The following is a 24,410-nucleotide window of genomic DNA, read 5'->3' as shown; positions in this document are numbered from 1 at the left end:
TGACATAGCAAACCTCCTGAATAATTATCAGTATTGGAACATGTTTGGATGATTCTACATGTTTTTTTTTAAAATAAACATTTAAAGAGTATCACTAAGATGAATTTTATTCATCTGTGAGAATTCTTGAATAAACAGTTGCAATTTCCTATATTCCAAATAAATGGCTACAGAAATACTAAAATGTTTTTATGATATTGATGTGAAATTTATTCAACTACACATAGACTGGATACTTTGGAAAATGCTTAAAGAGGGTCAGTTGTTATCCCCATTAATTTGGAAATGTAAAATGAGAGAGGCAAGATTTAGTTAAATAATATAGACTTTTCTTGAATTAATATCCTTACATTTGTTAATGTAGTTTTACATACTTCAGTATGGTTGAAATTTTTGAATTATATACCAAAAAACGTTGAATATCACAATATGAAGAATTATGGCTTTATAGGATACAGCAAAAGATATTACACTGCAATGTTGAAAAAAACAGCACAGTGCCAGATGTATGATTTTGGTTTATTGATATGTGTTCACACTCAGCTTATGATGTAGTTCTCTATTGACTTAATTGAAGGACTGATTAATATTAATGTACCTTGTCTGAGATTCCTTTATCCTGCTTCTATGAATATGCAGCACACAACATGTTTGTGTGGAGGAATTGGCTACCTCTTCCCTTGAGAGTGGAAAAAAACACACACCTCCTTTTAGCCTGCATTCCTTCTCCTAAATCCCATATCATTTCAGGAAATCAGTTGAACTGACCTACACAGTAAGTAAGAGTCTTTGGTAATTTTGACTTTTGATGTGAACATCTAGTAGATAGAAAGATTTCACTCACTCATTCATTCATTCATTCATTCATTCATTACCAGTTTCCAAGCAATTCCAGCAGCTTACATTTTTAAACCAAAAAACAATAAAATAGAGATACAGAGCATGTCCATTAAGAAGAAACCCTCTCACTTAAGCAAACAAAACATCATACAGGGCCTCAATGAGTATATTACCCCAAAGCCTAGGAGAATAGCAATTTTTTCAATAACTTTCTAAACATTATCATTGATGTTGGGAGTTGGGGAGATGTCGTACTAGAAGGCAGAAATAAAGATGGAGAAGGAAAGTTTATTAAGATGCAATAGGTGGCTTTTGAATACATATCCATCTGTAATAAAACTCCTCTCATTCATAACTTAGTGCATTTTTATAAAGTTAGCATCGACAGGCACTTACATTTTGTTCATAATGAATAAGGGCCATTATTAGCATTTGATACAAGTTATAGCAAAATTGAATACCCTACAATCACCTTTGGATTGGCTAACTGTCCAGTAACGTTTCTGCAGATTCTTAAAATATGTTTTGGTGTACTTGTATTAATCTTTTCAGAAGAGTCATCTTTATATGATATTCATGTCAGAAATATTTTAGAATGACTACACAGTCTTGGAAAAATATGCATGTCTTCTTCCTTTTTCTCTCTGAGTGAACCATGGCTTTTTGTGCCTTCTGAATAGAAGCTAACAGAGACCTCTCTTTTATATGTTACTTTACATCATACACAATGTTGTTAATATTGAAACAGTTTAAAAAATAAGTTCCTAGTGATGTGGGCCAAAATTCTATCTAGTGTAAAAGAAGAAAGTGTTTAGATTAAAGTATCTAGAGATTCAGCAATGGAAAACAATCTGGGATGTTTCAAGAAAAGTTTTTGTTATGCATTTTTAGATTTTGATGTGTTCACTTATATTCTTCCCATGTTTTATTTCTTCCTCTCTACGTTTAATTTAAAACAAAGCAAAATATTCATTTTTTAAAACCTTATCAATTAAAACCCCATCAACTAAAACTCACACAATATTTTTGAGAAGAAACACTGCAAATGCTCCCACTAAAAATCCATAGATTTAGAAATAAGCAATGTAATCCCTCTTATAGATTCCTTCCTTTCAATAATATAATTTGGGAGATTCATTCTGTTGATTAACAGTTGGGAGTCAGATATTCTTTCTCATTTACCACAACTCACCAAGAGCTCTACTAGTAGATCCTTGTCCCTATTATTGCCAAATTGACAGAATGTGCTCAGAAAATGTAGTGTGCATAATTGAATAGGTATGCTGACAGTTAAGCTATGATGAACATCAAAAAGGAAAGGAAGAACTTTTTAATTAAACCCAAGGGAAAGCTGACAGAAACTGGAAGTGTCCAGTTCAGGAATACGTATCCCTAGAGGATTATGGTTATGATGCTCTTGATAGTCCAAACAGGCATATAATCAAAAACAGTCAAAAAGGCTTAAGGAGTATAAGTGCAAGTTCATCCATCAGGAATATTTGGATAGAGATCATATACAATTATTACAAGCCTAGATAGAGCTTGTAGAGATGGTGGGCACAACAAGGAATGATAGAGTGACCAAGAGGCTAGAAATATTTTTTTAAAATGCTTGCATAAAATCTCTGTGGATATTCAGCTATGAAACTTGCTCCTAAAAGGTACAGTGCTGTAACCAAATTAAACATCTTTAGGATTAGCAGATGCATGGAGATTATAAATATTAGTTATTTATTATGGTCAGAAGCTACTGTATTTGATTGTCAAGACCAGATCCATGTGTGGAAGGCAATTCTAGAGTGTTTCAATTGCATTATCAAACATAAACACTGCACATTTAAAAACAACAGTCTGGTTCTGCAGTTTCCCATTTTATACCTTATTTGAAAGTAGGATTGATTGGATACTTATGGTATACAGTATATACTGTATATATATATATATATATATATATATATATATATATATATATATATATATATATATATATATATATATATATATATATATATATATATATATATATGTGTGTGTGTGTGTGTGTGTGTGTGTGTGTGTGTGTGTGTGTGTTTGTGTGTGTGTTAAATGTTTGTTAAGCATTCAGAATACACTTGCTTGGTCGCAGACACGGGACAAATCTTATTTCCTGTTTCAGCCTAGCCCAAGGCCATCTACAGGCAGTAGCCACAGCAGTGGCAGCTCATATTTGTGTAAATATTTTGGCTTGCTAGATATATGTTTCATAAATAATATATTACATTCATTTCTCTATCATAACTGTACACTTATATACATGGACTGCTTTCTGATTTATAGCAATCTGTTAATAAACTTAATAATTAACAATTATTAATATAATAATTATATCCACAGACAGCTCTAAACTATTGGCTGTGTTTTGGGTAAAAGATGTTTCAAAGTCCTACATAACATGTATATAATGGATGTATTTCAGTTTATCCAGAAACTATAAATTGCAAGTTACCAGGCTGCAGCTGAAATAATAGACATCAGTGATCACTGTTCCATGTATTTTAGATGGATATTTAAGGCCTCTAGGGAGATCAGCTTTATATATCTCATTTTTCAGTATTCTGCCTGCCATGGGAATATTTTGCCATCGATTATAAGTTGTTTATGATCATACAGAATATGATAATCTCAGCATAATCATAATGGTTTAGATAGTAATGTACAAATGACTAGATAAGATATATTGATAGGTAGATAAAAATACAAACATGTTGTCAAGATAATGCTGACTCTTAGCAATCATAGAGAAGGATTTTCTCTATCAAGATATGTCCCTAATTTATTTCTTCAGGTCTTCCAACAATGCACCAGTTGCCACTATAACTAAGCCCATCCACCTTACTGCTGATTGATCTCTTTTTCTCTTTCCTTCCACCATTTACAGCATTAGAATCTTTTCCAGAGAGCTATATCTTCACATGGGTTGGCTTGTCAATGATGTATTTGCCTGCTTTCTTGGTTGTCCATGATATTTACAGGAATTTTCTCCAAAACCAAATTTCAAAAACACCAATACTCTTTCTATTCTGCTTCTTCAAACTCCAACTTCCATTTCCTTAGAATGTCACATGGAATGCCACTTCTTGCAATGTTCTGATCTTGTCACTATATACACATCATAGCATCCTAATATCTTTTCTAAGCTTCCATAGCTACTCTATTAAGTGCTAATCTGTGGTCTATTTCTTAACTGCATGCACTTTTACTATTAATGATTGATTCTAAAAGATAGAATAGCTATCCATCACTTAGATAGCATCATTATAGCAATAAGGGCTCATGTTCTTCAGGCATTTTCTAAAGTCATCTAGAACTTCTGGCATTTCTTTTTCTGTGCAGAGTTCTAATCTTCATTGGATGGTCTTAAGCATTATTTTGCTGTTGTGTGAAATTAAGGATATTATTTTATTTCTGTTAAATTTCTTCCTTTGTTTGGTACTGGAATGTTGATTGTTGACACATTTTCATTCTTAGTATTTCTAACTTTAGCATCCCAGTTTCCAACCACGTAGCACATCTTGCTTGCATGTTCTGTCAATTTCAAATTGAACTTGATCCTAAAACTCATCAGACTTCTCTTGTTCTGTATCAATGCTTACTACATAAATCTGGATGATTGTCACAATAAAGGATTATCCATGATGTCTAATTGATATTTTTGATAATGACATTATAGCCTATTACTGTTTTTGTTATTTCATTCCTAACTATAAAAGCAATACCACCTCATCTTTGTTTTTCATATTCTGTGTAATAAACATTGAATTTCTGACTGAACATGTAAAATCTCATCTCAGTTCGTAATAATTTAATTTCATCTTTCATTGTACTGAGGTTTACTGTGTTCATGCTTCTTACATTACAGTTTCCCACTGTGAGTCTGTCTTTGCAGATTTGGATTTTCTTTTCCTGTATTGACAACTAGATGTCCCAATAGCTTTAATCTAACCACATCATAAATATCATTAGTACTCCAAAAAATCCTCAGCTCTTCTTCATTAGCATATTGTGCCATCTTACAGTTGGGGCCCAATATCCATCACTATATTTTCAATAATTTTATATTTTCCATCCATACAGTCTTCCTGGGAGAAGAACAGGAGTGGTTTACAATTGCCTCCTTCCATGCAGTAATTGATGCCTTTGCCATTGTCACTATAGTGACCACTGCCTACAGCATCTTCCTATAATATTGTTGCCCAATATAAGCACCGACTTGCTTTAGCTGGGCAACTGGGATGATCTTCATGCCTTGGGTGATTCTATCAATGGAGATATTCTCATCATTTTGTCATTGGCTATGGTCCTGAAACACTAGTTGTGTGCTCTGGAGCAGTCACTTTGGGTCCAAGTCCACTGTTCTTTTATATAATATAATGTTAGGTGCTAAACAGCTTTAGTATTCTAGTTTAATCTAATTTTGAAAGATAATAGAAGAGGTTTGTTAGCATAATGCCCCTGGAATATGAGTCATTCTCAGTGGAAGAAGAGGAGCAGCTGAAATATCAGAGAGACCTAATATTGAGAGGTCATGCCCTGGCAGAATTGGTGGAGCAGTATCAGACTCTATTGTTCTTACTTTTGTCCCTGGACTCTCTGACCCTGAGCCAGAATCTCAATCACTCATTCCATGTGAAAAGCCATTGCTACCATGAGAAAAACTGGAATGAGGAAAGATGCCAGATTTTATGGTGAGATGGTTTAACCAATTACTATTCTTGAGTAGCCCAGCTCTTACAAAATTGATCCAAATTCTAAGATCAGTATTATGTTAAAACTTAACTTTCGTAAAAGCTTGATCTTAGCCATTCTGTTTGTAATTTCCAAGACACGTTAGTCTTTTTGAAAGCTTTGATCTTATGCCTAATAGTTGACAATGCCTTTTCATTAGAAAAAAAATTAATCAGGGTTCACTTAAGAAAATTTAACATGCTATTGGAAAACAGTCTGGGATAGATTATTACTGTACAAATGCATAAGAGAACAAGCATCTACACAATTGCTGAGTTAAAAGAATCAACAGTCCTTCCCTCAGCAAGAGAGTCCCATAATACGGCAGCTGCCAATGAGAATTCACTCTAATTTTCAGCCAGACCAACCTGCACTACCGCAAGTAAGGTTGCACGACCAGCTGTTAGAGTACAATATTAGGGAAGTTAAACTTCAAAGTATTCATATTTTATGTTGTTTGGCCTTTGTAGAAATATCAATGTCTTAACAGAGTTTGTTAGTTCACAGACAACCTATGAAGAATTATAAAAATTGGTGGCATGTGGTCAGATATGACTGTCCCACTGAACAGACAGTTCATTGTGCTCCAGTTGCCACACTGTAGCCATTGTCAAAGATAGTTCTATGTAAGCTATATTGCTACAACCCAATTGGTTGTTTAGACATGAATCACAGGAACTGAGGAAAAACAGTTTGGGTGCATTGCACTTGATGTTCCAGCTAAAATTTGGCATCAGTGAGAACCTCCAAGTAGATTCTATTTTTTTTAAGGCATGCTGTCTTTTTAATATGGACAATCTACTCACAGTATCTCCCTTTCACCTGGATTGATTTTCATTCTTCTTTGCCCACATCCACTGATGATATGATTTGTTAAGAGCTGTGGTAGCTTAGTGATTAGAATGCAGTCCTGCAGGCTAACTCACTACTCCAGAAGTTCGATCCTGACCAGCTCAAGATTGACTCAGCCTTCCATCCTTCTGAGGTTGGTAAAATGAGGACCCAGATTGTTGGGGGCAATATGCTGGCTCTGTAAACCGCTTAAAGAGGGTTGTCAAGCACTGTGAAGTGGTATATAAGTTTAAGTGCTATTACTATTGCTGTTGCTATTCTATTGTTATGGATACAGAAGGAACATTAAAGCTAAGAATTCTGCTTTATAATTACATGAAAATTATTCCAGAATTCTAAGGATTATATTTTTATATAATACCTGGCATTGGCACTGGACATCTCTATATCCAGGACTTGTATGAAGTCAAATGATAGCATATTTTTGTAGGAAAAAAACAATAAAATATGAATTTCCCTTTCTGACTTGTATTTAGAGTAATCAGATTTGCATTTGCATCTCATGTAAAAATGGGTACCACACTTTGGAATTCAATCAAGGTAACTACAGTTTGCTTTCAGCTTTCAGAAGCTTAAACTGTGGATTTTTCCCATTGTTATAATGTGCATTAAAATTTGTTTTTAATTGTGCAAGCCAAGGAAAATGTATTTACATTTTTATATATTCACTGTGGCATTTAAAAAACCCATAGGAAATGAAAAGAGAATATTTGAGAAAGACCACTTGCATACTGTGTCAAATTTTTAATTGGCTGTTTATGTTGCCTATGTTCATACAGTTTTTATTATTTTCTCCATTTATTGGCATTCAGGAGAAGAGATTTTTTAATGCATAATTTATTTGCCTGCAAATAAAGTAGTCACGCACACAAAAACATTCATTTTTTCATACTATGTTTACTGGGTATTTTATTAGTTATGATTCATCAATCATAGAATCAGAATTATGGAGATTAGAGACCGACAGGATTATTAAATCCAAACTTCTGCACTCTGCAGTAAAACCAATAAATTCATCCTTAAGAGATGGTTGTACGGGCTCTTGTTTAAAACCTTCAGAGATGAAGAATCTTTCTCTCCATAGATCAATTATTCCAGAATTTATTGAAATCTAAGTAGCTCAATTTATAACTGTTGCTTCGGTCCTAATTTTTTGACCATCTTGGGTTTTTTTTATATCCCTTAAGATGGACACCATATATTCTTCCAGAACTCTTTTTCTCTAAAGCGAACACTCTAAATTCCTTTAGCCTATCTTCAAGTCCCCCTATCATCTTTGTCATCCCAATCTAAACGTTTTCTAACATGTTGACATTGTTCTGGAAATGTGGTGGCAGGATCATAAGTATGCATTTTAATTTATAAAGATGTAGTTTTTTTAAAAAAAAATCTCTCTTTTTACTCTATTAGTAATAGACTTCTTAATGTTTCTCCAGATCTACAAGTGTTTTTTTTTAAAAAACCAACAACATCCCAACAGTTCAATATCCTTTCTTAACAGTTTCTGTTTCCTTTAAAGTGTTTCATTTGTCAAGATGTTATTACTAATATGGTCCTTAAATTGCCTTATTGCACCTTTTAAAAAATGTTTTATTGATTTTCTAATTTTACATTTAAGCATTTAAAAAGCAATGTGGCAGCTCAGTTAATCGATAATTCAATGACATACAAGTATCTTTAGTACAAGTCTCACATTACTACCACATTAAATATTTCCTCTCTTTTCCCCTTAGCATTTACTATCTCATGTTTAAACTAATATACTGTAATTCTTATTTTATCAATTAAATAAAAATAACATTCTTACATCTATCAATAATTTTTAGCTTATACATATCCTGGTTATTTTAACATTCAGTCTTTATAAACAATCAATGTCCTAATTAGTTTCCCCCAATTTATAGTTTCCCATTAATTAACATTTAATATTTATAATTTCCAAGTTTTAAGTAACCAAGGTTCCCTTTATCACAATTCATCACAAAGTCTAATATTCAGGATACATGTCTTATCTATTTGAATATATTCTATTTCTCACCATCTTACATCATCTAATCAATAATGCAGTGCCTTATTGCACCTTATCTGAGCTACCCCTATTATTGTGCTTTTGTGTTTCCTTGCATGTACATGTGCTTTTATTTGTGGAGTTAGAGGACCCTTTATTTGTGGAGTTAGAGGACCCTTCTGCTTTGCCTGTGCTGTGTCATGGCTCAGTACTTGATAATTCTTTAAGTGAAATGACAGAGGGCAGTAACTATACTGATGCATGCTGAACAGGTACTTCAGATACATTTGCCACTTTTAGATCTTTCCCTTCTGTGTTGTGAAATTCAAACACCATTGCTAATCATGAAATGCTCAAACCTAGAATGTCTGTCTTTGAAGTACATTGCATAAATTCTGTATGAGATCAAATGGAACTACTTTTTTTCTTGAAAAGCATAGAGAAAACTTAAATAAAGATCATTATAAAGCAGCAAAAAGTTATTCTATCCTCAGTAAAATAATAAACAGCTGAAATATGCTGGGGTGGTAGATGAAAAATTGGAAATAAGTGTCTAATGCATAAATAAGTAAATATTGTACCCATCAAAAGCAAAACCCATTTCATTTTAAAGCTGTATATTACATTTAGAAAAACTATGTATGTACACATACACACACATGAAATTTAAAGTTAGTTAGATGCCACTGAGACAGATGTATGGATGAATGCTTGCCATTTGACCTGCCATTTGACCTGTTCCAAGGACATTCCAGTAATCTTAATGACCTTATCCGTTTTCCTTTTCTTCTTCCTTTAACCTTGCTTTCCTAAGTTACTAAAAGACAGTTTTCTGGTTGATATGACAATCTGACACTTAAATATGTTTAAATGCTACAGTCATGTATGTACAATATGTAGGGTGTTGTGCTACCTTTTTTGTTTTGGAATTTACTTCTAAAGGCAAGATGGCTTCCCTCACAGCTGTAGAATTTCATCTGTTTCATCTCTACCATGAATTTTACTTTATTAGCAAGAGTGACTTGCTTCCATTGGTATCACTTTCATGGCTTTTGGAAGTACTGAAGTCAAGATGCTAATGTCCACAAAGCAAAACTCTTGTGGCTTAAAATAGCCATGTACCATTAGACTCAGATTAAATGAGATTCCAGTTTTTACACTACTGGCTCTGTCTTTTTGGCATTACTGTACAGAATTCTTCACCTCTAGATAATGAGTGGCGCACCTTCCTAGATTACAACCTTACTCAGCTTGTTTCTCTATACTGCATTGATTTGATTGAAAGAATTGTAAGGCTGGAAGGGACCATGGAAGTCTTCTAGTCCAACCCCTGTTCAAATCATATCATCTTGGACAAATGGTTTCTTAAAAACCTCCAGAGATGGAGCACCCACAACTCCAGGAGGCAAGCTGTTCCATTGCTTAATAGTTCTTAGTATCAGGAAATTCATTCCCATGTTGGATCTCCCTCTGATGAGCTTTTACCTAATGCTTCTTGTCCTACCCTCAGGTGTTATGGCAAATGAATTGATGCCCTCTCCCTGTGGCAGCCCTTCAAGTATAAGAAAACTGTTCTCAAAACTGTTCTCAGTCTTCTGTTCATTAAGCTAAATATGCTTAGTTCCTTTAACCCAGGGGTGTCAAACTGCCAGCCTGTGGGCCGGATGTGTCATGTCGAAACTGCGCCCACCCCATTGCCAGCAATGGAAAAAAAGTCATGATACATCACAACACATCATGTGATGTTGCAAATTTTTGCTTTAACCCTTTTTCATAGGATTTAGCCTCCAGATGTCTTATCATCTTTGTTGCTCTTCTTTGTACTCTTTCTAGGGCCTTAGCATCTATTTTGTGTTGTGGTAACCAGAATTGGATTTGGAATATATTCATAGTGCAGTATAGTGAGAAGTGTCACTTCCCTTGACCTTGTTGCTATCCTTCTGTTGATGCAGCCTAGAACTGTGCTGGCTTTTTTGGCAGCTGTAGCAAACTGTTGACTCATACTTAAGCAGTAGTGCACCAGGACACCTAGATCTCTCTCACATGTACTAATGTTGAGTCACATACTGGTTATCCTTCTAGGAGAAAAAAATGCAGAACTTGGGGGCCAAGTGAAAAAAGGAATCAGCCTAGAGTCTATGTCAGGGGTCTTCAAACCTGGCCCTTTTATGACTTGTGGACTTCAACTTCCAGAATTCCTTGAGCCTGGTTGAGGAATTCTGGGACTTGAAGTCCAGAAGTCATAAAAGGGCCAAGTTGAAGACCCCTGCTCTATGTAGTCACAAATGGATTAAGTAGAACCCCCCCTTGAATTCTGTTGACCTTATCTTATGCCAAGATAATGTTAGCCATTAGTTGAATAGATTCCTGTGCATAGGTATGACTAGTAATAATCAGTTTAATTGGAACTTCATATGTGGACCTGATCTTTCACATCTGACAACCCTATACCTCAGCATCTGCTTTTTTCTGCCTAAAGCAGGACCTTACTTTTCTTGTCATTGAACTGCATTTTGTTGAATAAGGACCAAGGCTCAAGTCTATCAAAATCTTTCTGAACATCTTAACCCTGTCTTCCAAACTGTTAGCAATTCCTTCCCCCCACACTCCAGCTTTTTGTCATCCACAAAAAAATCCAATGTGCTTCTTATTCTTAAGACCTGCATCTTGAGTTAGTATCTGCTTTTTATTTCTTTGCTTCCCATTTTTTTCTACTATTGCTCAAAATGAAGCCACACACAGACACAGAGTCGTATATAGTAACCTTTTTCCTCCCTATTGTTATAGGCTGCTTTAGCCAATACTCAGCTGTTTCATGCATACTTCAAATAAATGGCTACTTAAAACATGCTAACTCAATTAGATTATCATCAAACTGTGCTTGGGACTTTAAAAGTAAATATTTGGTGCGTGTTAATCTCTGCAGTACATAACTCCTTTAGAATCATGCTTTTGAAAATATTATTAAAGCAAATATAAGTTTCATTAGAGGATGAAAAAATAAATTGGTAAGATGACAGAATCTATGATTTGATGGAAGCTCAATTATAAATGGATAACATAATATAACAAGTGCACATGAAATCCTATTAAGGTCTGAAAATCCAATATCTCATCTCTATGACTTTTAATTGATCTTTACACATATTGTCACAGCAGTCAAATATTTGAGATGATTCTTGTACACATAAACAAATGTAAGCACATTAACCTGGTTAATAATTTTAACAAGCAATTTGTATTTCCCATTAGACTGTCTTATATTTTGCTTTAGTATAATTAAAGATATCATCACTGATAAACCAGATGCAATATTCAAAGTAAAGCTCCTTCTCAAGATTTATTTTTATCATTAACTGCAGCTTGATAAGATGTGCATATGCCACTAAGAAATTAGATTTCATCTTCCAAACACTGGGGAAAAATGGCAGGATATTCTTCTTTATTTTGTTCTCATTTGTATATTGCTTGCAAATATTTCTACATTTTATTTATGCATGATATCCTAGTTTATTTTAATTAAAAGACCATCCACTTGGCCCAAATAATTTTTTTCATTCAGACCAATGATCTGAAAGAGAACATGCAAACTTTATTGGCTGCAACCACTGTGAAATATATAACCAATTGGCCTTTAAAGAATATAATTTTGAATTACTTAATTATAAAAGCTGGGCATGCAAGGAATTTAAGAATTTGAAAATAAAAATATGGGAGCTGACAGCCTACAGATCCAAATTATCAAAGCAAAAGTATTATTTTAAAATGGCAACCAAATTTTGTGCTTGCCTACCCTAGAGCAAGTAAAAAAACACATCACAAAGGAAATCACACAACAGCATATTCCCAACACTCATGGCATTATTGTCAGGCAGCATGCATTAGTAATAAGCCATGATGTCACATCACCAACATGCTCAATAATAAAAGTACATAATGCATTGTAGCTGATAGTCAACATTCATAATAGCTTCCTATTACATTTCTTACCTCCTTCTCCACAAACTACAAAGAGTATCCCTTTATCATGTGCTTTTTAGGACAGATAATAAAAAATCAATTGTTATGAATCCCAACGTACCTCTGTAAGCAGGGATTCAAGAACTCTTGTACCACATACTGCTCACCAGCTCTATTTTAATCACCACAAGCAATAAATGTAATTTAAATCCAAATGGTCCTCTTTAATAGGGCTATTTGTTTCTGTATTAACTTATTTATCTGAGCCTTGAACTATATTATTCCTTCTTCTAGCTCTTGAGTGTTGACTATGTTTCCTGGTAGAGATTTAATGACATATGGTGAGCATTTCAAGCCAGTCTTGACAAATGCATAACTTGCGTCTTAACTGTGCCTTTATTCTAAATTTACAGTAACAGAATCTTGCAGGAAGTGTTCCTTCTGAAACAATTCTTACATCCTTTTTCCTTCTGTAGCCCAAAATACCTTTTGCATGACTGTTGTCCAGTCTGCAGCTTTTCCTTCTGTTTTCCAAGGTTATTCCCATATACTATTACACATGCTCTAGGGTGAACCTTTGACAAATAATAGTAAGCAGTTTATTATGGAGAAGGATTTGTCAGTTGAACTCATAATAAATAGGCAGTGGTTGCCCTTTTGTCTTTTCATCTGTGGTTTAAGCATGTCAAGAGTAATAAATTCTATGAAAAGAAAAAAGAAAAAAAGAAAAGAAAAGAGCAACAAAGATGATTAGGGGACTGGAGACTAAAACATATAGGGAACGGTTGCTGGAATTGGGTATGTCTAGTTTAATGAAGAGAAGGACGAGGGGGGAAATGATAGCAGTGTTCCAATATCTCAGGGGCTGCCACAAAGAGGAGGGACTCAAGCTATTCTCCAAAGCACCTGAAAGCAGGACAAGAAGCAATGGATGGTAACTAATCAAGGAGAGAAGCAACCTAGAACTAAGGAGAAACTTCCTGACAGTTAGAACAACTAACCAGTGGAACAACCTGCCTCCAGAAGCTGTGAATGCTCCAACACTGGAAGTTTTTAAGAAGAGAGCCATTTGTCTGAAATGGTATAGGGTTTCCTGCCTGAGCAGCGGGTTGGACTAGATGACCTCCAAGGTCCCTTCCAACTTTATTATTATTATTATTATTAAAAGAAAAAAGAAAAGAGAAAAGAAAAGAAAAGAAAAAAGTTTATCTGGCAGTATAAATTCCTATTAAATGAACAATAATCAACAGAGAACAAGAACTATATTCAGCTGTCCCAATCAGAAAAGAATCCATATGCACAAACTGCAGTGATGCTAAATTCCACACATAAGAGATGTTCAACACAAATGACTTGTTGAACAGAAATACTGTTTAATATAAGAAATGGTGGCAAAAGTCCTAGCTAAGCCACTACCAAAAGATCTGTTTCATCTGTAGGTCACAAGAAGTGGTGGGAATCATACATCAATGCCCACCACCAGTCCGCACAAACAAGCAAAGTCCCATCTGTGGAATGCAGGCAGCACACAAATCCACACACTCTCTGGTCCGCAGAAAAATCTTTCTCCACAGAACCAATCCCTGGTGCTCAAAAGGTTGGGGAACCTCTGCACTAGGAAATGAGAATGATGTGTTGGAAGAGCCATTTCTGATATTTTATATCATTTTATCTCCTCAAAGATATTGGCCGCTGAAGACAAAAGATCTACAGTAATCAACCTGGTGTAGGAATTTCTTTCTGTAGTTCCTCTATACCCTCTGCTTGAGATTACCTAGCATGTCTTTAACCGGTTAGGGTGATGTTCTCAGGGTTTTTTGGTCTTACAATTTATCTTTATCCTCTAGTAATTGTGTAGAAACTATGGCATTTTACTCTTTTACTTAGAAAATAGCTAGATAATATAGATATTCTACCATAATGTATTTTTCTAAGAAATATTTTCTTCCTTTCTTCATCCTTTCTAGAAATCCTTCTGTTAATTTCTCTTTTTCTTGTTGCAGAAAACTTCAACAAGGCTTATCATACCTGGGCTGCAGAAATCTAGATAACCACTAGGTGGTACCAAAGAGGTATTTTTTTTAATCCCCCCCCCCTAAATTAATTGATGCCTATAAGGAAAATAGACATAATAATGCCCCTTTCTTTTTTTAACCTATGTGAAAAATCTATAAGATTTCATTAAAAATGAAGAGTTCAGGAGTCTGGTAGCACTTTTTCCAACTAACACATTTTATATAAGGTGTAAGTTTTCATGAGCTATAGCTCAGTTTGTCAAGTAGATAAGCTGATGTAGGTTCCGAATCTGATAAAGTGAGTTGCAGCTCTTAAAAGCTTCTGCCTTTTATAAAATGTGTTAGTTGGAAAAGGTGCTACTAGACTCTTTCTGAGTTTTGGCTACCATAGACTAATATTACTCTCCTCCTTCAGTGTCTAAAAAGGAATAAGAAAAAGACATAGAAGCATAGCTAGCAACATTTAATTCTATTCACTAATGCAAAGAATTCCAGAATCTTTTGACACATAACATGTGGTTCTTTATAGAGATTAATAACTAGTTCTGATAGAATAAGAGCTGTAAATGTATGAGAACCCAGTCTTATCAAATTGGTTTGGATGTGATTCTATTTCTTGAGTTTAACCATAAAATTAGATCATGTTCTACACTGGCCTTATATCTAAATTTCTTATTTAATTTTGCAGGTGAAAAAGATAAGACTACTGGGAGAAAAGTATTTTTGTGAAGAAATTTAAAATATATGCCGGTTGGTGGGCCCCCATTTTGGCATCCCCATATACCTTATTTACTTATGCAGATCATATATCAGATCTGTCATTGTACATTTCTAAAGAAAGAAACTATGAAGACAATTGTTGACTAAATATGTTAGCAAATCATATCAATGACATCAAAACTATCAGATTTGTGCTCTAAAAACTCAACTACGCACAAAATGACAAGATACAAAAAGCCCAAGCTTGCATTTTTCAGATTTCCACTTTGTCAAAAGTAATTAGAATCTCTTTTCTACTCTTTGGGGAGTAGAATTTTGCAGGCTATATCTGTTAGTCTTAATGTCAAGTAGATAAGCCATCAAGTAGATGCCAGCATATTTACTGGAAACTGTTAATAGAAGAAGATCTGGTTGAAGGAGCAAACCAGATTTAGGGAAAGGAGATCCACATTAAATAAGTGAAGATTTGTTTTCTGTTTGTTGCAGAATATATTAGTACTTTAACATGGTATTAATGGACTTAATATCAGTATTTGACTTGACTCCCAGAGATAAACTCTGGTAGAAATTGGAACTTCTTTTCATTAATCAATGTCTAAGACTGTTAATTTATGTATTATATGACAACATCTCAGTCAGATATCAGGTTAGATATGGCAGAAATGTCTGCTATCCCTATCTAAAAAAGCATGACAAAAGGTTGTATTCTAGTTCTCCTCTTTAATATCGTTGTTGAATCCATAGTGTCAGCACTAACAAAAATACAATTTCATCCCCCAATCCTTGCTCACACTGTAATAGTGGTGAAATGATGAGATTGTCCTCTCAACAGTAGAAATTGGCTAAAGAGGAACTGCTGGGCACTCAGGAGCGATACTCAGAGGAAAACCTACCTATTTGGAGGGAAGATAACAGCTTGCTTGCCAGTTTTCTTTGCAGGACCAAGATTGCTGAAATTGTGCTCATCCGGGATGATTCTGCACAGATTCCATCATCTGTTCCCTTAACATTAAAGAGATAAATGTTTCTCTAGCTGTCTGACTTTTAATGGCTAAGATGACCTGAAACTGAAAATGACTGATCAAATCAAAGATCACTGAGCTGACTTAGAGACTTACTGTAGCTGTGAATCATCTCATCCACCACATTATTTTTAAATGTGAATCAATGGTAAGTGGTTCTTACTACATCTTCTGGCAACAAATTCTACAACTTAGTTGACTATTGGATTTCATTTTTATTTTAGCTCAAAACTATTGCATTAATGCAATGTTTTTCTTGAAAAAAAGCACTCTGGATGGAGAACAGGAAAATCTACTTCTCCTGATCCTTTAATACACCAAATAGGCTTTCCTGTTCAAAGTATATGAGGCTACCAAGTTTTAATCACTCTGAGAATTGAGAAACTCCATGAAAAGAAAGAATATATTGCATGTAGGTCAGCTTATGAATAGTTTTGAATAATGTATAAATACAAAAAGGGATTTATTTATCTTCCAATACCTCACATTGTTTACATTTAATCCATGTTTAAAATTATCCCTCTTGGGACATACTTTAAGTTCATATTCAGATATGTATAATAAATTATTATGGACACTCCCAAACTTGTTATATACAATTTAAAATAAGCACTGTATATTTTAATTATGATTTAACATGAGTTAAAAACAGATACAATTATGGTACATATTTTTCTACCTAATTGTGAGCTATTTGCTCATGGTCTAAATGTGACATTTTGGAACTTTTGTTAGATCTCTACAACACAGGCGAGTTGTAAACAAAGGCAACTTTTAAGACCAGCTGTGACCAATCCATTGCTCAAGTTCAATAAGCAGAACAAACACTGATTCACCAACAGCTGAAATTATCATACGAGCTTGAAGAAAAAATATTTTCTGGGTGAGTGAAGCTAATATGCAGGTATAGAGAAATCTGTATAAGGTCATTTGTTTCCTGGAAGGTCTGAAATCCTTAGATAAGGTATGTGCAGTAAAGAAAAACAATGTTACCATGAGTAAATATTTTTCCAATTTGTTTTTATTTCAGTAATTTAAATACATGCTTCTAATAATGGCTCACAGAAGGTTTAGTTATTCTATTGTGTTTTGATATAGCAATAAATGGCCTAACCCCAAATATTTAGTCTTTTGATTCTTTTATCACAAAATAACTTGATAATGATAACTACTTAAAGTTCAGAATGAAAAGTCAGTAGTTCAATATTGTCTATCAAGAATCATTTCTTTTATGTTTTCAAAAGAGAAAGTCTTGTAATTAGCAAGACAAATATTCTACATCTTTGTAAGCAATCAAATCTCAAAATGGTTTATAGTACAAGTGGAGCTCTATTAGGTTATTCAGAATTGACCAAAAGGCCCAAAAGTAAATCTCATTAACGTCCCAAAAGGTTTTCAGCTCAAGGAAGGTTTTGAAGGGATTAAATAAAAACCTGAAAGCTAATAGAGATCAGGAAGACTATCTGTATATCGTAAGTCAAAATTATTTCACTTTGGCACATTGGAAGGGACCTTGGAGGTCATCTAGTCCAACCCCTGCTCAGGCAGGAAGCAATACATATTACAATATGTATTGAATATGAAATATGAAACAATACATATTATTTTTATTTAATAATCTCATCAAGACAATGCCAAAATATAGGGTTTCTGTTTTCAACTACGTTTTTCATACATGTTATATTACATGAATAGAGATATGAAATAAAGTATAAAGAGAAAATGGATAGGCAGCTGTAATTCTCTTTTCTCCTCATTTGCAGCTCCAGTTCCTGGCAGAGGTGCTCAGATCTTGTCACACTTGTATAATCTGGATTAGTTTGGTATATCCTTTCTCTTGGCTTGTTATTTCATTTTAGTAGCTTTTAGTAGCTTCAACTTTTCTCTCTAGTTCTCACTTTGATGCGAAATTACTATGTTTTCTGTCCTTTATTACATTTCTTATGTACTTCATTTATAGTGTCTTATGTACTTCATTTATAGTGTCACTGGCTTAGTGTGTTGAAATAGTTCAGTTTTTTTTATTGACCAAATAATACATCAAATAATACAGCAGACTTCTTCCTTTATAAATACTGGCATAGGTGAATTCAACATACAGTACTTCCATACTTAATGTGGAAGTATGTTGAATTCACCTATGCCAGTATTTATAAAATAACTACTGGCATATAAAGTAAAGTAAATAATGTATTGTGTTTACTGTATTGTATTATATTTATGATATCAAAGTATGATAATTCAAGTTATAGCAGGTTGACCAATCTCCCATCTGTTTTAAACAATGTCTATTGTAAACTACAGCTGAAGATTATACAACCAGAATAAAGGGAAATTGGAACAATTGTTTTCAGCTACTTCTAATGCTTTAGATCAGAGGTCCCCAACCTTTTGGGCACCAGGGACCAGTTCCGTGGAGAAAGGTTTTTCTGTGGACCGGAGTGTGTGTGTGTTTTGTGTGCTGCCTGCATCCCACAGATGGGGCTTTGCTTGTTTGTGCTGACCGGTTGCTGGCTTGCCATGGCCTGGTTCCGGTCCACAGACCAGGGGTTGGGGACCCCTGCTTTAGATCATATACACACTAGCCCAAAGATAGATAGAAGATAGATAGATAGATAGATAGATAGATAGATAGATAGACAGACAGACAGACAGACAGACAGACAGATAGATAGATAGATAGCATCCATATAATGCACCTAAACCCCTCAAGCATGCAAAACAGAAAACAAAGAATGGCAATCAAAGTTGTTATTATTATTATTATTATTATTATTATTATTATTATTATTATTATTATTATTATTATTATTATTATTATTATTATTATTAATTGAATTTCTATTCTAAGTTAAACCCATCAACACAAATTCATGTAACTCATGAGATCAATTACCTACTGACCTTCATGTCTCAGAGAAAAGCTGATCTTAAGAGCTTTTTTCTTAAGCCGGCAAGATCCATGCCATTCCAATGCCACATAGAATGGTGTTCCAGAGGGCAGGCATTGCAATAGAGAAGAAGCACTTCCTGTTGACAGTTTTTAACAGAAGGGATATTTTTCTCTTATTAATGGATAGGCATAATATTTTAAAGTAGGGGAAATGGCAACAAAGAAATATTTTACACTTAAAACACCAGAAAGGAATTAGCCATATTTAGTTAGGAGTCCAGTTTTTTAATACAGTAATATGTAACATTTCAGGCATACTGTGTGCCTGAAAAAGGGCATATATAACATCCTTGCTCTGTGATGTGCACTGGGTTTGCTTCTGGGTCCATCTTTTGCTCCATCTTATCAGCCCATCTCAATCAGACAAGGAAGGTAGGCTGTAGATCCCATCAATCAAAGAATTTTGACTGGTGAGGTATAGAAAGAGAGTCTTCTCTGCTGCTACTACATTATGGAACATCCTGCTCCTTCTTGGCCTTCTATAAAGGGATCAAATCTTGGTTCTATAGCCTTGTGTGGGAAAACAGAGGATCACTGAACTGTGGGGCTGGCTAGTCTGGCCTTGCATTAATCAACGTTAAATGGCCATTTTAGGATATTTGCCCTTTTCATATTTAATTGCTATTAGCATATATATTTTTTTAAAAAATAGTCCTAAATTAATGTTAATGTTAATATTTATTTATTTATTACATTACATTGTACATCACCCAAACCCCTCTCTGAGGCATATGGGTGGTGAAAAATAGGAAATATAAATAACTAAATAAATATGCAATGCACTTGTGTTGCTAAATTAAAAATAAGACAAGGGAATATTTTAAAAATGTGCATGGAAAAGCATCTGCTTTAGGCTAAAAAATGCTTGAATTCAGTTAGTGGGCAAAGCAAACATACAGTATTTTGTTTAAAGATGTTTTAGCTTCATTGTGGAAAATAACTATTCTTCATTATCTGGCCACACTACAAGTTTACTATTTTCCCCCCAGAAATATTACCATGTTAATCATCATCAAGCCTTTGATATACAACCCCACCCCACCCCTAACAGTCATAAATAATATGATAGATTATTGGTCAATGTACTCCTAAATTTAATTATTTAGAAACAAATTTACTGATAATTCTCACAACTGAGATTTGTTATTTTCTCCACCAGGTATATTTACCAAACTATTAATAGCCAAGGATAGGGCTGAATACAGCAGTACCTCTGAAGTATTTAAATATTTATTTATTATTTATTTATTTTATTAAATTTATATGCCACCCTTCTCCCTAAGGACTATTTATAGCATTGCATACAATTAAAGTAAACCTCTGTTTTAGCAAAATACAAACTGCAAGGCCTGAGAGAAAGGTAATAAATTGCCTTTCATATCCTTAGTGGAGTTTATAAAGAGCATATATGATATGATTAACAAGCATTTCAAAATAGCAATAAAATATAATTCAATAATAATATTTTAACCTTTCCCCAACTTATACTTCTTAGGGTTGCTTCCTGAAGTTGACACTAATAGAATTTCAGTTTAATCCTAAATATTCTGAATACAACTTAGAAAGTTATTTTGCTCTAGTGGTTAAGGCATCAGAGTAGAAACCAGGAGACTGTGAGTTCTAATCACATGAGAGTTATCTGGGTGAGTTTGGGCCAGTTACTCTCAGTCCACCACGTTAGACTTGGGCAAAAAGCCAGTCAGTCAATTCCTGTCACAACCAGTAGATCAACACTCAGACCTTGCATTTGCAGGAAAAATGCTAAGAAAAAAAATATCTGACTATTACTTGAAATTCCTAGCAGCTGTTCCAAAATTGACTCTGTTTTCTTTACCTTTACCATGCATTCATTTATGAAGTGAATTACTGATGAATTTTTACTCTTGAAGATGGCATTTTGTAATCTCACAAGACTTTTATTTGGAAATGCACTTTCTCTCGTGCAGGATACCAATGCCCATGTCAAATACACGATTTCATATCCTAAATGGTATGGATGGTAAGGCATGACACTACAGGCAGAATGATAAGAAGGAATTCACTTTTAGGGAAAAAAAGAATGGTAAAATAGATCTGTAAATAACAGTCTGGTCAAGTCCCATATTTAAAATGAATTTTAAGCAGATCTCTCTGAACTTTCTGTCTCTCGCTTTTGACACACATATGCACAGTGCTTTTTTTGTAAAAGAAAAAGGTGCCGGAAGTCACACATGTCATACAACCCGCCTTGCCTACCCTACAAGGTTCCATCCAAAAAAGGTGCCGGAACTCCGTTCTGAGCGTTCTATGAGAAAAAAAGCCCTGCATATGCACAAACACACCATTCACTAGGATGCTACAATGAGGAGCAAACTGGACTTGGATATATTTATAATTTCTATTATGCTCAAGTTTTTGATCTGTGTGATTGAAGCCTCCTTCTGGATAGTGTGGTTTTGCTTTTTATTATTGCTTGGGTTTTGCCATCATTTGTTCTTCATTTTTACTACTGTATTGTTTTCTGTATGTTTATCTATGGACCACACAGAGTTGCTGGAAGTTGGATAATGTAAATATTTAATATATAGATATGTACATACATAGGTCATTCATTCATACATACATATATATGGTCAGTGGTGGGATTCAAATACGTGAACAACTGGTTCTCTGTGTGGATGCTGCTTCTGGAAGTCCATTCTGGGCCTGGGCAACAAAAAATTAGCTACCGGTTCTGCTGAACCGGTGCGAACCAGCTGAATCCCACCACTGTATATGGTTTAAGAAAAAAATCTTTGGTTAGCTGGAGGCATATAGACAGTTAATCATTTCAAGCACTGCCACATTAATCGTAGTTCTAATTTAGTTATAATAAATAGTCAATGATCCAGGGGAATCATTCCAATATGCACTAAATGACCCTGGGATGTCTAATTTCCTCTATTTTCTGAGGATTCGCAACAGTACATGCACCATGGTGAAAGAAATGGGATGTCCTTTCAACATACTGTACAAATTACAGCTCATATGTAAAGATTGACAGTGCAACATGCAAGCTTTATTATTCTTTATGTGAAGTGATTTGTTTTTTTTTTTGTCCTATGGTTATCACAATGTATGCTCCAGAGATGTTTAAGTAACCAAGACTTTCGTAACATAAAATGTTTTGAATATGTAAGATTTAAAATCTATATCAAAATATCCTTTTAAAAATGATGTCTTTCATCTTTCAGGCAATTCAATTTGTTTTCCTATTTGAAATGCTTTCAATTCTCTTTCCTGCAGATTTTCCTAGTGCTTGTATATCATTTGGCATTATTTTATTGCCTTACTATAAGAACTTTCTTTCTAGAACCATGTCATAATTTGGAGATTTCCCTTCTAGATCTAAGAAACAGTGTACTGTACTGAACTTTAAAGGAGATGCCAGGATAGAGATAAACACTGCTTGTCAACCTCAGGGCCCAGGATTCTGATAACAGAAACTCCGTAAGGAAGGGTTAAGAAGAAAAACATATTTTCAGTAAGGATTCATGGTAAACTAGAAATCTCTGAAGGAAAGGGGATGGCATTGTGAGGGAGATTGGCAGCCAGAAGGTGATAAATAATTGTTTATAGTTGTGATACAAGGGAAGTTGTTTCTTTATATATATTTTGCTTTTTCTTAACTGTTGTCTTATATTTTCCTTTTTTCTATTTCTATTTTTTTTGCTTCTTTTCTGCATTATTTTTTCTTGTTTTCCTGTCTTTTTTAGTTTGTTTCAATTTATTTTTTTTCAAATGTAATGTTTAATAAAAAAATATTTTTTTTAAAAAAGGGTTGGGGTGGGAAGGGACCGAAACAGTAAGGTGGATTTGGGAATAATTATGGATTTAAAGATTGCAGGGCTACCTTAGCTCCCCAGTGCCAAGTTGAAGGATAATTTAGACCTAATGTTGAATACGATAGTGAAAGTTAATTAAAAATAATCTAACAATATACCTATAGAAGAAAATATAAATATGCTTTTAACATTGTAGCACTACAAGAAATGTCTTAAATATCCCTATCAAAATTAAAGAAAACTGTGACACTGCTAATAATTACATGGTCAAAAAATAAATTTTACATAATTTCGATGCTTGGTTTCTGTAAACATACTTTTAGTATGCCAACTGTTGAGGTCACTTTGTTGAGTTATGCACCAATGTAGAGGTTTTTTTCCTGTTTGTTTATGACACTTCCCCTGATATTCTTGCTTATCTTATTCAATGCAAGAACACGCACAAAATTATTTGAAGTTGATTTCCTCAGTAAAATTTACACAGATTATTGGGAAGTGCGTAAACAGACCAGCTAATCAAATAATTTTTATTTGATGATTATGTTTTTTTTAACCTATTGTTTAAACTCTTTGGGGGAAATGCAAATGTTGCTGTTATAAACTGCTTAATCTTTGTTCTGAACCAGCCTGCTACCGGCCTTGTAATAAGGCAAACCCCTATTCAGATAGTAGAGACTGGAGAGCGTCCAAAGCTGAAAGGCGTCTGCCAAGATTTATTAGTCAATTAACAGAACAAGAAACAAAAACACGGGAACTTGAATCCTCAAGCGGAAGGGTTGCTTTCAGCAACCAGCCCCTCCCCAAACACTCCTTTTATTTAGAGTTCAGGGCGTGGTCTCCCTGTGCCTCCTCCCGAGGAGTCCCACAGCCTTTCTTTGTTTGTTCCTGCTCGACTGCCTCCTGCGTCGGGCGTCCTTGAACAGGGCCAGCTGTGGGTCATCATCCTCCGCACTATCGGGCTCACGCAGCTGAGAAGAGGGCCCCGGCTGGGAGCTCTGCCAAGCCTGCAAGCCATCATCAGCCGGTTCGTCACCCACACACACCTCCTCCCCCTCATCTGAGTCATCCGATACATCTGAGCCGGGTGCCGAACCCACCGGCTGACCCTGAGTCACAACACTCTTATGTTCCTGGGTGTCTATAGATTTGGCAATAAAGATGACAGCTGAAGGAAAAGGTGGTAAGAATAATCATTCCTAGGTGTAATAAAATGAAAAACATGCAGGTGGTGCTATGGGAATTACTTTTGAAGGGTAGCATAAAAATATTTAATTATGAAAATATAACTTAAATGATGCAGAGATGAAATAAAGCAGAAACAAAACTCTTTGGAATACATAAGCTATATGTTTCCTAGCATGTTAAGAACGGTAATAAATGCAAACTGAATCTAAACAGTTCCAGGAACCGTGTCAAGGTTCCAACAGACAAATAAAACAGAAGTCCGAGGCTTGCAAATTCCTCAAAGAACAT

Source organism: Vipera berus (assembly GCF_964194415.1).
Source record: "Vipera berus genome assembly, chromosome: 6".
Taxonomy (NCBI): Eukaryota; Metazoa; Chordata; class Lepidosauria; order Squamata; family Viperidae; genus Vipera; species Vipera berus.
The sequence above is the reverse complement of the archived record's forward strand: the minus strand, read 5'-3'. Positions refer to the sequence as shown.